The sequence below is a fragment of the Myotis lucifugus genome, unplaced genomic scaffold (genome assembly GCF_000147115.1).
Source record: "Myotis lucifugus unplaced genomic scaffold, Myoluc2.0 scaffold_94, whole genome shotgun sequence".
Taxonomy (NCBI): domain Eukaryota; kingdom Metazoa; phylum Chordata; class Mammalia; order Chiroptera; family Vespertilionidae; genus Myotis; species Myotis lucifugus.
This window is the reverse complement of record NW_005871142.1, coordinates 558,457-572,141: the sequence shown is the minus strand read 5'-3', so window position 1 is coordinate 572,141 and position 13,685 is coordinate 558,457. Positions and strand designations below refer to the sequence as shown.

The window sequence follows — 13,685 nt, the reverse complement described above, 5'->3', positions numbered from 1 at the left end:
CTAACTTCTTTCACTAAGAATAATACCCTCTAGGTCTATCTAATATATATATATATCTTCTTTACCTTTCATCTATTGGTGAATACTTAGATTGTTTCCATATCCTTCTATTGTAAATGATGTTGCAATGAACCCGGGAGTGCATGTATCTTTTTGAATTAGTGTTTCAGATTTCTTTGGATAAATACCCAGAAGTGGAATTTTTGGGTTATATGGTAGTTCTGGTTTTAATTTTTTTGAGGAATCTCCATACTGTTTTCCCTAATAGCTGTACCAATTTATAACCCGATAATAGTGCACGAGGGATTCTTTTTCTTGTTTGTTGATTTATTGATGATAGCCTTTCTGACAGGTGTGAGGCGGTATCACATTAAGGTTTTAATTTGCATTTCCCTGATTAGTAGTGATGCTGAGCGTCTTTTAGTATGTCTATTGGCCTACTTGTATATTTGACTGCCTAATATTGTCTGGGGTTTATGTTAAATGTGCTCTACCAGAGAGACCTGGCCTCTTGATCCTCAGGGCATCTGGAGATAGGAGTGGTGAGTGGTGGGCATCTAAAGCTGTGCCCTTTAACTTCTAACTTTGGTAGGAGTCAATCAGCCTCTACTGTCAGCAACTGTGCTTTCCAGACAAGGTATCTCTTCTATTCGCGGAAAATAACACAAGTTCAAAATCTCTCCATACCATTCCTAAACACACACACACACACACACACACACACACACATACACACACGCGCGCGTGCGGCGCGCGCGCGCGCGCGTTTATATACTGTCACATTGATTCCATCCCTTTTAAAAAAATAAATGGAAAGTGAGACTCCCTTTTTCAGTTTCTTTTTCCTCTCAAAACTCACACAAAAGAATAGATGTGCTGACAGCAGTCCTTTGTGCACAAAGAATTAAAGTCAAAGGCAATCTGGGAAACCAAGCTTAGGCTGCCCTAGAATCTGACCACAAGAGCAGACCAAAGGCAGGTTAGGAATGGGGCAGGGAGGTCAGGAAAAGGCCTGGGGCTTCACTTGACAAGTGTTTGCTGATTCATTATCTGATATTTGTTTTCATTCAGTAAGTAGTTATTAAGAACCTATTATGTTCTTACTGGAAACAAGGAGTTAGCTAGGAATTAGCACCAGTGGGGAGTAGGTGAGACTCAATTCAGAGAAATAGTCAATGGGACAAATTTTCTTCCTTAGCTCTCTTCTCAGGTTCTTGACCTCCCACGCCCTGTAATGGAAACCTTGGGCAGATGTGAAACAGAAGGAGTGGAAATAGGAGTGTCTTCGAAGAAAGAGGAGGAAGGGAAATTCCCTAGCATGGAGGAAGGGGTGTTCTCATTATTAGGCCACTTGTATGGGGCAAAACTTGAGACTCTGGCTTAAGGCCTAAGGTATTGGAAAGGCAGTACCAAGCAAGCTAGAGGGGAAGTTAGCCCAGACATGGCCCTGGGCCAGCACTGCAGGGTGGAGCCAAAGTTCCTGGGCAGGACGTGCTCATTCATGACTAAAGAACTAGGGGCTTCCAGTCTGGCAGGTGCAGCTCAGCGAGAGGGAATCCAGCCTGGACTCATGAGCTGAGCCGCTTCCTGTCTGGCAGATTTGCTCAGCTGTCTTTTATTTTATTGTTGCCGTCTCCGGCACAAACTTGGAGTGATACCAGTTCCCTCCTTGTCATAACCTAACTGATATTTATGTGACATTTTGCACTTGACAGAGTAATTTTGTTATTTCATTTAATTTTCACAACAGTTCTGGGAAGCAGGGTAAAGTTCTGTTTGTGATCATCAAACTTTGGCTGGTATGAGGAAAAAGAGGTAAAATCAGGTGCCAGCCTTATGCTGGGAATTTTCTCATGCCTAGTTGTTTTGATTTTCTTTTCCTCTTTTAAGTAGAGAAATACAGGCGATACTATTCTGGGTTCAGATAGCAACAATGTTTTAGTTTAAAATATACAATGGATCAGATCATTTTGTACTGCTTGGCCCAGTCTGGCTAGCAAACATTTTTATTTCCAGTATTGCCATTTTCTTCTCCCTAAGTAAGATAGCCTGAGTCAGTAAAATAAAAAAAGGGTAAATGCCCCTCTGCTGGCCTCCACCCCTACTCTGCGGAGCGAGAGATGAAGTAGCCTTCTGTGTTCTGGGGCTAGAGAACATAGGAGCCAAGACCCAGGCAAGTGGGAGGCCACATTTTGCTTGTTTAGATTGAGAGTCCTGTCTTGACTTTTTAAGAACAAGATGAATATCTAAAATTTAGAGCAATGAAATCACTGCCCCAAATGGGGTCAGCAACCTCAAGGTGGTTGCCATCCTCATCCACTCTCGGGAGGAATGGCCAGACCAGGAGAATTTTCTGCCTTGGAACTCAGATGAAGATTAGGATTGGCTACTTGGCGCTATTTGCCATTTCTTTTCCCGTTTTGTGTTATGTATATACAATAAATAGACCAGTTTCCTTTTACTAGTACCTATAATTTAAAAGTACTTAATTCAGTAGAACCATATAGGAGGGCAAGAAAGAATAAAAATAGACTACTTGCAAATTAATTTAACCTCAGAAGCTATTCCTGAACAGGTGGATATTTTGGGCTCCTTTTGTAAATGAAAAACTTCAGGCCTTGAACAAAGCCAGTTAGCCGTGTATGCTGAAAATGGCTAGTATCCAGTTGTCCTAACACTGACCATCACCACCACCATTGTTTGCTGAATATTTCAGGCACTCATATATATATCATCTCTAATCCTTAAGATAACAGTGTATGGCAGGTATTATAAACCTCATATCACAGGAGAAGAACTGAAGTTTAGAAAAACTAGATCATTTTTTCAATTGGTACATTTATTAAAAATATAGACTAATGGTCCTGTGCTTAAATGTTGTTGTGGATGTGTGCTGGCTTCCATAAAACATAACTAATCATAAGGAGCTCTTCAATATATTCCTGACAGAAGTAAAAAGGTCACTAGAAATGACTGACAAGACAGGGCCACTGCAGACATAATTCCCTTGTATAATTAATAATTGCTAGAAAATGGAGTTTGACATTATTTACAATTATACCAACATTCATGGAGGCTGAGTATCACAGGCATAAGAAACGTGTTTCCATGTTTCCCCAGTAATTTTCCGTTTTAGCTACAAAGGTCAGTTACCACAACCAAACTTGTTCTTAACAAGTAGAAATTTTATGTCCATTCAACCAGTCTTTTACATCTTTCTGGGCCTATTCATTTGCAGACTGGAAACTGTAAACAGGTTCTTCATATCATGCATTCACATGTAATATCCAATCTTTATATGCTGTCCAATTTCTTTAAGATAAAAGGAATGACTCGCAGCAGGACTACGTAGATGAGGAAGTTCCATATGGAGATCACATCCTCGCGCATCTTCCATTTCATCTCCTCTGGGTCCAGCTTCGGCGCGAGGCCCTCGATAGGCAACATCGGAACATCGCAGCTCTGCCTCACCGGCTTCCACCAGCCGCGCTCCGCTCTTCTCAGCCGTAGCCTCGCGCCTGGAAGTAAGCTCCTAGATCATTTTTTCACAGTCACACATTTAGGAAGGGGAAAAGCTAGAATCTGACTCCTGATTTCTATAACTATCAAGGCCATGCTCCTTCTCCTCTGTAATTGCTTCCTCTCACTATATTATTACGGTGTCAATAATTTCTTTGGTTTTGTATTAAATATGCATGAGTAAAAACTTCCAAAATAACTTATCTTGGAAGAACAGTTACCCAAAATACAACATTATATCAATAATCCTAAATAAACATAGAATTACATCTTGATTCTAAATAAGATGCAAAATAGGTCAAGTTCTACTCTGCAGTCAGACACACTGTGTGATCCTCCTGGAGCTTGTGATCCCTCCCTCTATGGCCAGTGTACCCTGTTCTCTGTGCTGGCCATGGGTTTCTAGGGTGCAGCTTTGCATGGTCTTATTGCTTAGATTCCTTAAGAGTCATGTAAATAAATAACATAACTCTTTAGGAAAGAGAATCCACCTGATTGTTTGAAGAGGAGTGGGAGCAATGGCCTTAAAGATGTACACTGAGTCCTGCCAATGTGAGCCATAATAGCTAATTAAATGAACATCTTGCCATTCATGACCACCCACCTTGACCCAGGGTAATTTGCTAAGGTCAGATTATTCAAAATACTTAGAAAAGCTTCATTACATTCCAAATAGGCAGTTTAAGGAAAATAAAATCTTTTTAATGTCTGTATCTGATTTATAATTCTGTGAAATGATCTTATCACATTATAAACCTTTTTTTTTCATTATTGAGGTAAAATTTGCAGGTGTTGAAATACACACATCATAAATTTGCCAGCTTCTAAATTTTATATAAGTAGAATCAAGTACCTATCCGTGCCTGCCTTCTTTTGCTCAATGTTGTAGACAGTCCATTTTGAAGCAACAGAATTTTTACCACACTTTGAAATATTCTTCCTAGAATTTACTCATTTGTGGGAGGAGAAATTTAAAAGGATTTCAGATTAAGTAATTTTTAAGAGATTGCCTATTATCTCATTTTCTTTTTTTTTTTAAAATATATTTTATTGATTTTTTACAGAGAGGAAGGGAGAGGGATAGAGAGTTAGAAACATCGATGAGAGAGAAACGTCGATCAGCTGCCTCCTGCACATCCCCCACTGGGGATGTGCCCGCAACCCAGGTACATGCCCTTGACCGGAATCGAACCTGGGACCTTTCAGTCCGCAGGCCGACGCTCTATCCACTGAGCCAAACCGGTTTCGGCATATTTTCATCAAGAAGTACTTAATGAGAACCTTTGTGTAAATGTTATACATCCATCTATATGTCCATCCTTCACTTTGTTCCAAAAAAATAATTTCAAGTTCTTTGTTTTGCTGCACAAAGAATTTTCAATTCTACATTCTGGAAAATGCTTTGCATTGTTTTGGTACTTAAGAAAGTTGCTAACCAAACTCCTCATAGCCAGCCAGCTTTAATTCTGTATAATGTTCTTTTTCCTAAAGTTCCCTTTTTTATTCAGAGAAAAAGGGGATTATTTTTATTTTCATTACTCAGACATTATATCAATAATTCTAAGTAAACCTAGAATTACATCTTGTTTCTAAATAATGTAGTTGCACCATTTCAACAAATCAAAGTTCTTTCATTTACTTCTAGGACTTGAGTATATGGATAAGTACTTATTATCTGACTGTAGTCATAATGTAAAATAATTTTATTGTCAGCTTTTTTCATTAATGTTATATCAAATATAATATGGTTTCTATATATTTTTTAAAAACTACATACTATCTATTGAATGAGGCACCATAATTTACTTAATGATTCTCCTGTCATTGGCTGATTTTAACTTTTTATCATTATAAATAATATTTTCTTTCTAAGCACCTATACATATGTAAAAAAACATTTCACAATAAACATTTTTATAGATATTGTTTTTCCTTTTTTTGGTGTTTATCCTTAGGATTAATTCTCACAACTTTAATTACTACAGGAAAATAATTACTGATAGTTTCTATAAAAATACATTAATTTATCTGCCATTGCAATGTAGGAGTATACCAGTTCCACTACACCTTCCTCAAAACTATATTTCACTACATTAAAAAGTTAAATTGTTAGGCAAAATAATTTTTCAACTTAATTTGCTTTTCTTAAATCATTACTCCTGATCAACATTTTTGTTACATTTTATTAATAAAATTATTTTTTTCTTCTGTGAACTATTTAATTAATTTATTTTATATTTTTATTTATTTCAGAGAAAAAGGGAGAGGGAGAGAGAGACAGAAACATCAATGATGAGACAGAATCATTAATCAGCTGCCTCCTGCATGCCCCCTACTGGGGATTGAGCCTGAAACCCAGGCATGTGCTCTAACCTGGAATTGAACAATTGAACTGTGACCTCCTGGGTCACACACAGGTAGTAGCTCAACCACTGAACCATGCCATTGGGCTCTTTTGTGAACTATTTGCATCTCTGTCCATGTATAGTAGTATATTATGGTATTCTTGTTTTACCAACTCAATGGAATTTTTTTTATAGAGTATATACAGAAGAGAGTTGTTTAAAATGATCATTTAGTCATTATCTTGTTGGACAGATTATTTTATTTTGTACTTACCAGATAACATGGATTGATTCTTATTCATCTTAAAATATGTATTTGCCGCCCTAGCCGGTTTGGCTCAGTGGATAAAGCGTTAGCATGCGGACCAAAGGGTCTCAGGTTTGATTCCGATTTGATTCCAGTCAAGGTCACGTACCATAGTTGCAGGCTCCTCCCGGCCCGGGCCTTGGTTGGGGCTCATGCAGGAGGCAACTGATAGATGTGCTTCTCTCACATAGATATTTCTCTCTGTCTTTCCCTCTCTCTTCCACTCTGTCTAAAAATCAAAGGAAAAATATCCTCGGGTGAGGATTAAAAATAAATAAGGGTTTGCTCACCTAAAATTTTTTGTGTGTGCCCAGCCTGCCCCCTAGTGCCCAGACCTCCCTCCCAGGACCCAGACCTCCATCTGGGGCTCAGTTCTACATCCGGGTCCCAGACCTTCATGCCAGGACCTAGACCTCCAACCCAGTATCTAAGTCCTTTATCAGAGTCCAGATATCTACTGTAGTCCAGACGACCATTCCATGATCCAGAGGTCCTGCCCGTGACCCACACCGCCCTGGGGCCCTGACAGCCCTCTAGTGCCCAGAACTCCCTTCCCGGACCCAGACCTCGTTCCGAGCCCCAGACCTTCATGCTGGGGCCCTAACCTCGAACCCAGTATTTATTCCTTTATCAGGGTCCAGATATCCACAGTAGTCCACATGACCATTCCATGATCCAGAGGTCCTGCCCCTGACCCATTCCGATGCCGGGGTCCAGACCGCCTCCTAGTGCCCAGACCTCCATCCCAGGACCCAGACCTGCATCCGGGCATCAGACCTGCATCCGGGTACCAGACATCCAGAGTAGTCCAGATGACTATTCCATGATCCAGAGGTCCTGCCCATGACCCAACTGCCCAGGGGCCCTGCTCAGAACTCCCTCCCCCGACCCAGACCTCCTTCCGAACCCCAGACCTTCATGCTGAGGCCCAGAGGTCCATCCTGGGGCCCTAACCTCGAACCCAGTATCTATTCTGTTATCAGCGTCCAGATATCCACAGTAGTCCAGACGAGCATTCCATAATCCAGAGGTCCTACCCCTGACCCATTTTGATGCCGGGGCCCAGACCTCCCCTTAGAGCCCAGACCTCCTTCCCTGGTCCCAGACCTGCACCTGGGCATCCGACCATTGGACCTACATTTGGGTACCATACCTAAATCTGGGTCCCAGACCCTCATGCCGAGGCTCAGAAGTCCATCCTGGGGCCCAGACCTCCAAGCTTGCATCTCATCCTTTATTAGGGTCCAGATATCCACAGTAGTCCAGTCGGCTATTACATGATCCAGAGGTCCTACCCGTGACCCAGACCGATCCCGGGGCCCAGACCGCCCCACAGTGCCCACACCTCCCTGCCTCTACCCAGACCTCTATCCTGGTCCCAGACCTTCATGCCGGGGCCCAGAAGTCCATCCAGGGGCCCAGACCTCGAACCCCATATCTAGTCCTTTATCAGAGTCCAGATATCCACAGTAGTCCAGATGAGCATTTCATTATCCAGGGGTCCTGTCCCTGACCCAGCCTGTCCCCAGGGCTCAGACAGCCCCCTAGAGCCCAGACCTCCCTCCCTAGACCCAGACCTGCATCTGGGCCACAGACCTACATACGGGTCCCAGAATTTCATGCCGGGTCCTGGAAGTCCCTCCCGGGGCCCAGACCTCGAACACACTTCCTAGTCCTTTATTGTGTCCAGACTTGCATAGTAGTCCAGGCAACTATACCATGACCCAGAGGACCAGCTCCTGACCTAGACATCCACCCAGGGCCCAGACCTCCCTCCAAGGACATATATCTCCATCAGCAGCCCAGACCTTCATCCAGGTCCCTGACCTTCATGCCGGAACGGAGACATCGAACCCAGTATCCAGTCCTTTATCGGGGTCCAGACATCGAGAGTAGTCCAGACCAACATTCCATGATCCAGAGGTCCTGCCCTTGACCCACACCTCCATCCCGGGCCCAAGATCACCTTCCAGTGGTCAGACCTTCGTACGAGGACCCAGACCGTCATCCGGGTATCAGACCTACATGCGGGTCCCAGACCTTCGTGCCAGGGCTCAGAAGGCCATCCCAGGTCCCAGTCCTCAAACACAGAATCCAGTCTTTTTTTTTTTTTTTAATTTTTATTTTTTTATTTTTTATTTATTTATATATTTTATTGATTTTCCACAGAGAGGAAGGGAGAGAGATAGAGAGCTAGAAACATCGATGAGAGAGACATCGATCAGCTGCCTCCTGCACATCCCCCACCGGGGATGTGCCCGCAACCCAGGTACATGCCCCTGACCGGAATCGAACCCGGGACCCCCCAGTCCGCAGGCTGACGCTCCATCCACTGAGCCAAACCGGCTTCGGCCAGAATCCAGTCTTGTATCAGGGGACCAGATGTCCATCCGTAGTCCAGGCCACCATTCCATAACCCAGAGGTCCAGCTCACATGCCAGACGTACCCAAGGGCCCAGTCCTCATTCTGGGTTCCGAATTCCCCCCGGGACCCAGACCTCCATCCGGGGCTCAGACCTACATCCCGGTCCCAGACCTCCGTGCCAGGGCCCAGAAGGCATTCCCGGGGTCCAGACCTCAAACACAGAATCCATTCTTGTATCAGGGGACCAGATATCCATCCATAGTCAAGACCACCATTCCATGACCAAGGAGCAACGCCTTATGACCACCTCAAGAGAGGCCCTGTGCCCACTGTCTTCTACCTCTTGTGGGAGGGGCTCAGTTTCATATTTGAGCTTAAGAATTTTGCCCCAGTGTGATCCTGATTGAGGAGTAGTGAGCAGTTTTAGACGCCTCAGTGATGATTCCTAATTTTTCCATTATCCCCCGCACCTCTGGTTTGGAATATTTTGTCCTAATTTTTGAAAAAGTACATTTAATATTTAAAAGTTGTTGTACATGGGGGAATAAATAAGATGCCCTTTAATAAAGGAAAATTAAGGAAACAAGATCTTATCATTCAAATTAAGGAAATCTTCAGAGTTAAATTACCCGAACACAAAGGTGCAAAGAAAAGGTAGGCTAAAATTACTTTAAGGAATAGCTCCTGATCTGTGCAGATTATGACTGTAGACATTAAGGATGTAATTTGAAAGAAATCCAGGTTTGTTAGTCTGGGGATATTTTTATAAAAAGAGGATCTCTGAGATAAATTTTGGCAGTGTCCATCCAAATACTACTGTCCTGGGAAGGGGAAATCTCACACTTGTGGTGTTTATGGTTCTATTGGCAAAGGAGAAAAAGAGTGTACTACCCACTATTTTAGCCAAGTCCTATTAAACTTTGTGTGTGTGTGTGTGTGTGTGTGTGCGTGAATCCTCACCTGACGATATTTTTTCTATTGCTTTGTAGCGAGAGTGGATGGAGGGATGGGGGAAGGGAGGGAAAGAGCAAGGGAGAGAGAGAGAGAGAGAGAGAGAGACATCGACTGGTTGACTCCCACACGCACGTGCCCCTGGTCAGGGCAGGGAGCAAACCAGAACCCGGGTTCATGTCCTTGACCGGGAATCAAACCTATAATCCTTTGGTGTGTGGACCGACACTCTGACCACGGCAATAGTTTTGACAGCGATTGCAATAGTAGTCTTGAGCAAAGTCTTCCTTACCATTTTGACAAGTGTCAGCTCTATTGAAATGTAATTGCCATATAACATTGTATAGATTGAAGATGAACAACATGATGGTATCATACACATACATATTATACACAAAAATGTTGGTTAACACATCCATCACCTCACATAGTACTTTTTTTGTATTGGTGTGCGGAGGACTTTTAAGATTTACTTTCTTAGCAACTTTGAAATATACCATATTGTCAGAATAATTTTTTCTTTAATAACCCTGGCAAACCAAGCTCAGGTTGGTTAACTGAAAGAACCACTTTTTAAGGTGCAAAGGCTTAGATAGGAGACAGAAGGAAAGGGCATTCCATGTGTAAGCTAAGCAAATGCTTTTAACCTTTTAGTTCCATCCATCCTTTGCTCCCCACTTTGCAATAAAGCCCCAGATGTCTTTGACTAGTATCAGATTTCTTGCCCACGGGAGTGGAGTTTGTGTATGAAAATCCTTGGGCTCCCCCTAGTGGTTAGAGTGTGCATACACTACAGACTGGCGAATTGGGTGGGGGAGTTGGAGGACGGTGGTTGTTGTTGCTGTTGTTTTATTGTTAAAGTCAGGAAATCTAAGGTGTTGCTTTCATTTTCCAGGGAGCTTAGCAGACTATCAGAAATATCATGGGTGCAACTTTATGCAGCTGATTCTTCCATCCTGGCTAGTTCTCCACTTGGGACTCATGAAATGGGTAGTTTAGCTGTTTTTTATAAAGTTTTCCTTGATGTTCTACCCAAGGTGCCAGAGAGCTAGGTCATGACGTTCTGTCCAGTGCAACCCAAGTGTTTTTTCCAAGTGTGTTTTGTGGACATAAGAATATCCTAGAGTGTTTATTTAAAATGAAGATTTCTGGGTCCTGCCCCAAAACTTCTGAATCAGAATTTCTGGGATTGAGGCAATTCTTATGCACATGAAATTTTGAAAGCCACTGCTATCCATTCTATTTCATTTTAAATTATGCTGTATGATGCTGAAATCCAACGCATCAGACAGGGTTACATACACAATGAGCATAATAGAATAATATAGCATGCCAACCTTTCATCCTGAAAACAGAACACAGCAAACACCCTCTCCCTATTCAACCCCTGAATCAAAATCCTCAAATATGTAGAAAATATTTCCCCCTTTTCTATCTTACTCTGTTCAGTCAAGATAGAGATATCTTATTTACCTCTTCAGCTACTCCAGGGTTGGGTTAATTCAACCCAAGTCCAAGAGTTCCATCTTCCCAAAGTTCCAGAACAGGCCCTTCTCACCAAATCTAGAAAACCTAACCAAATGTACATAAATACTATTGCCTAAAATCTGACTATAATTTCTTTTTTAGGAGTACATTTAAAATGCAAATTCATAGGCTTCCCCCTAAAAATTTGTGGTTTTGAGTGGGAAAGAGAGTCCATCCATCTCTGCCGAATGGAGTTCAGGAGAACTGAGCAAGCCACTTAAGGTTTTCAACCAGTCCTTCCTTTTCAGTGGTGCCATGAATTTCTGCCTGTAGAGATGACTGGTGCCTCCAAATTCTGGGCATTTCCAAGATGCTCTGCTGACGGCAGCTTTCTTCTCATTGGCATGCCCCTCTGGTATTAAGCTGTGACAGTTCTAGTAATTCCTTCATCCCATTTTCATCTTTCAAAAATCTGTTGACATCTCTTACCTGCACTTCTGTTATTTACCTGGTGTGTTCCTCCAAACCCACTTGCCATCTTGTTCCTGTCCCACTCTGTGTCCTGAAAACATAACTTCTATGGACTTGGGCCCCTTGGAATTTTGGCTTCAACCTGAATTCAGCTAATTGGAGGAGCTGGCAGAGATTGAAGAGTGGGAGGAGACAGGATTGTAGATGTAAGAGTGTTTATTCTCATTGCTGCCTCCCACCTTCTCCCACAATTCCTCCCTGAAAGGCCACCGTTTTGGTAGTGGCAGAATATTTTTCTCCCATTTCACAGCTCCTATTGGGTGCACATCTCCTGTGTCCATAGCTCTTACCAGACTCCAGTGTCATTCTTCCCACATGCCCCTTCAGACATTGGGATGGTGACAGCTTCCCAATGTTGTCAGTCCCCAGCTACTTCTCCATCCCTTATTGGTTCTCTTAATCCTGTCCATACCTCCGAAAACAGTTTCCTCATTAAATTCCATTCAGTTCTCCTCTGAGTGTGCCAGTCTGTTTCTTGCCAGAACTCTGGTACATCACTGTTCATGTTCTTCCTTTACTGTGCTTATTCATTTCAAAATTTCCATTCTCATTTTAGCAGTTTCTAAAGGCAACAAAAATAAGTGCCGTGTGTTCAATCTGCCATGTTTAGCTGTCAAATATTCCTTTTCCAATATCTTTTCCTATGTAGAAGTATATGACTCTATTTTCTTTGATATAACATAGTAATTTCTCTTTCATGCCCAAAGCAGAAGACTGGAGGTTTATCTATGAATAAATTGAAAAAGCAGGTCCCAATTCAGGGACAAGCATAGTGTAGGCAAAGCAGAAGCACCACACTATAGAATGGGGTTAAGACAAAGTCCATATAGTGAAGAAAGACCCTGCACCCTCTCTCTTGACATGTTTAGTGCCAAGTAAGCTGAAAGGCAGCATGCGGATGGCTCTGCCCCCTTGAACCTACCAACCAGAAGGTTCAAGCTTTCTTCTCCGGAGAAAGTGAACAGCCCTAAAGAAATTTGAATATGTGTGTTCAGTCATTCCACAGCAACGTTCACCAGTTGCAAATCCAGCATACGCACTCAATCAATGGTTTAGTGCCTTATTTTACAATCTGAATGGACAACAAAAGATCACTAGATACTTAAAAAAGACAAACAAGAGAAACAAAGACAATTAACACTAAATGCACAAACAAGCAAACATGCCATAACAAGAATTCAAAGGAGGGAGAAGCAATTCAGGACTCAGAAAAGCCAAACAAAACAAAAGAACACTGGAGTAGTCTAAGGGGGGAAAGTATAGCAGTGCCTTAAAATTATGAGGAAAAAATATTTCCGATCTAAAATTCTATACCTAGGCAAATTATCACTTGGGTATGAGTGTAAAATAATGACACTTTTACTTAGAAATACTAAAATGATGTGAAAAAGGAAGAATTCAAGAAAGAGAAAATATATCCAAGAAACAGAAGATCTGACACAGAAGCAAGAGGGGAAGAATTCACAGGATTTTAGTGATGGGAAGCTTCAGGATGACAGCTGGGCAGCAGGCCTACTAAACATCAGGCACAGATAAGAGAATGAAGGCAGAGGGCTCCAAGAGAGATTTTCTCCAAGAAATAAAACTAAATGTATGGAGTTCCAACTATTTGAATGTATTCAGAAATAATTTTTAGTTATATAGGATTAGAGGCCCGGTGCACGAATTCGTGCACGGGTGGGGTCCTTTGGCCTGGCCGGCGATCGAGGCCTATTGGGGGGCCAGCCGGCTGGGGGGGAGGGACTGCAAGAGGTTGGCCTGCCACCCCCCCCCTCAATCGGGCTTGGGGGGGAGGGACCGTGGGAGATTGGCTGGCTGGCCCCCTGATGATCAGGGCTGATGTGGGGGGCAGCTGGTGGGGGGGGAGGGGCTGTGGGAGGCTGGCTGTGGGAGCGCACTGCCCCCTGGTGGTCAGTGGGCATCATAGTGTCTGGTCAACCGGTCATTCTGGTTGTTTGGTCATAACGGTCGCTTAGGCTTTTATATATATAGTTTGGAGTTGAGTTAGTGATTTTGACATGGATACATAAGCAAACAAGTAAGAAAAATCCAGGCAATTATTAATACTGGAAAAACACAAAGTTGTTCAGGAAGGAAATGTTGTTATACTCTATCAGAGCTGTGAATAATAGACACTAATAATAATAATATACATAATAAATACTTATTTAGAAAAAAAATGCCCAATGTCACCTAATTT

The 13,685-nt window shown here is 42.6% G+C and overlaps 1 pseudogene across 1 annotated transcript; it reads right to left on the bottom strand.

Annotated features, from left to right (window-relative positions):
• Positions 1 to 2,828: 2,828 nt before the first annotated feature.
• LOC102417929 lies at positions 2,829 to 3,447 on the bottom strand (annotated as a pseudogene). Its single transcript, XR_001348858.2, has one exon. The product of XR_001348858.2 is annotated as a mitochondrial import receptor subunit TOM5 homolog pseudogene (transcript).
• Between the last annotated feature and the right edge of the window lie 10,238 nt (positions 3,448 to 13,685).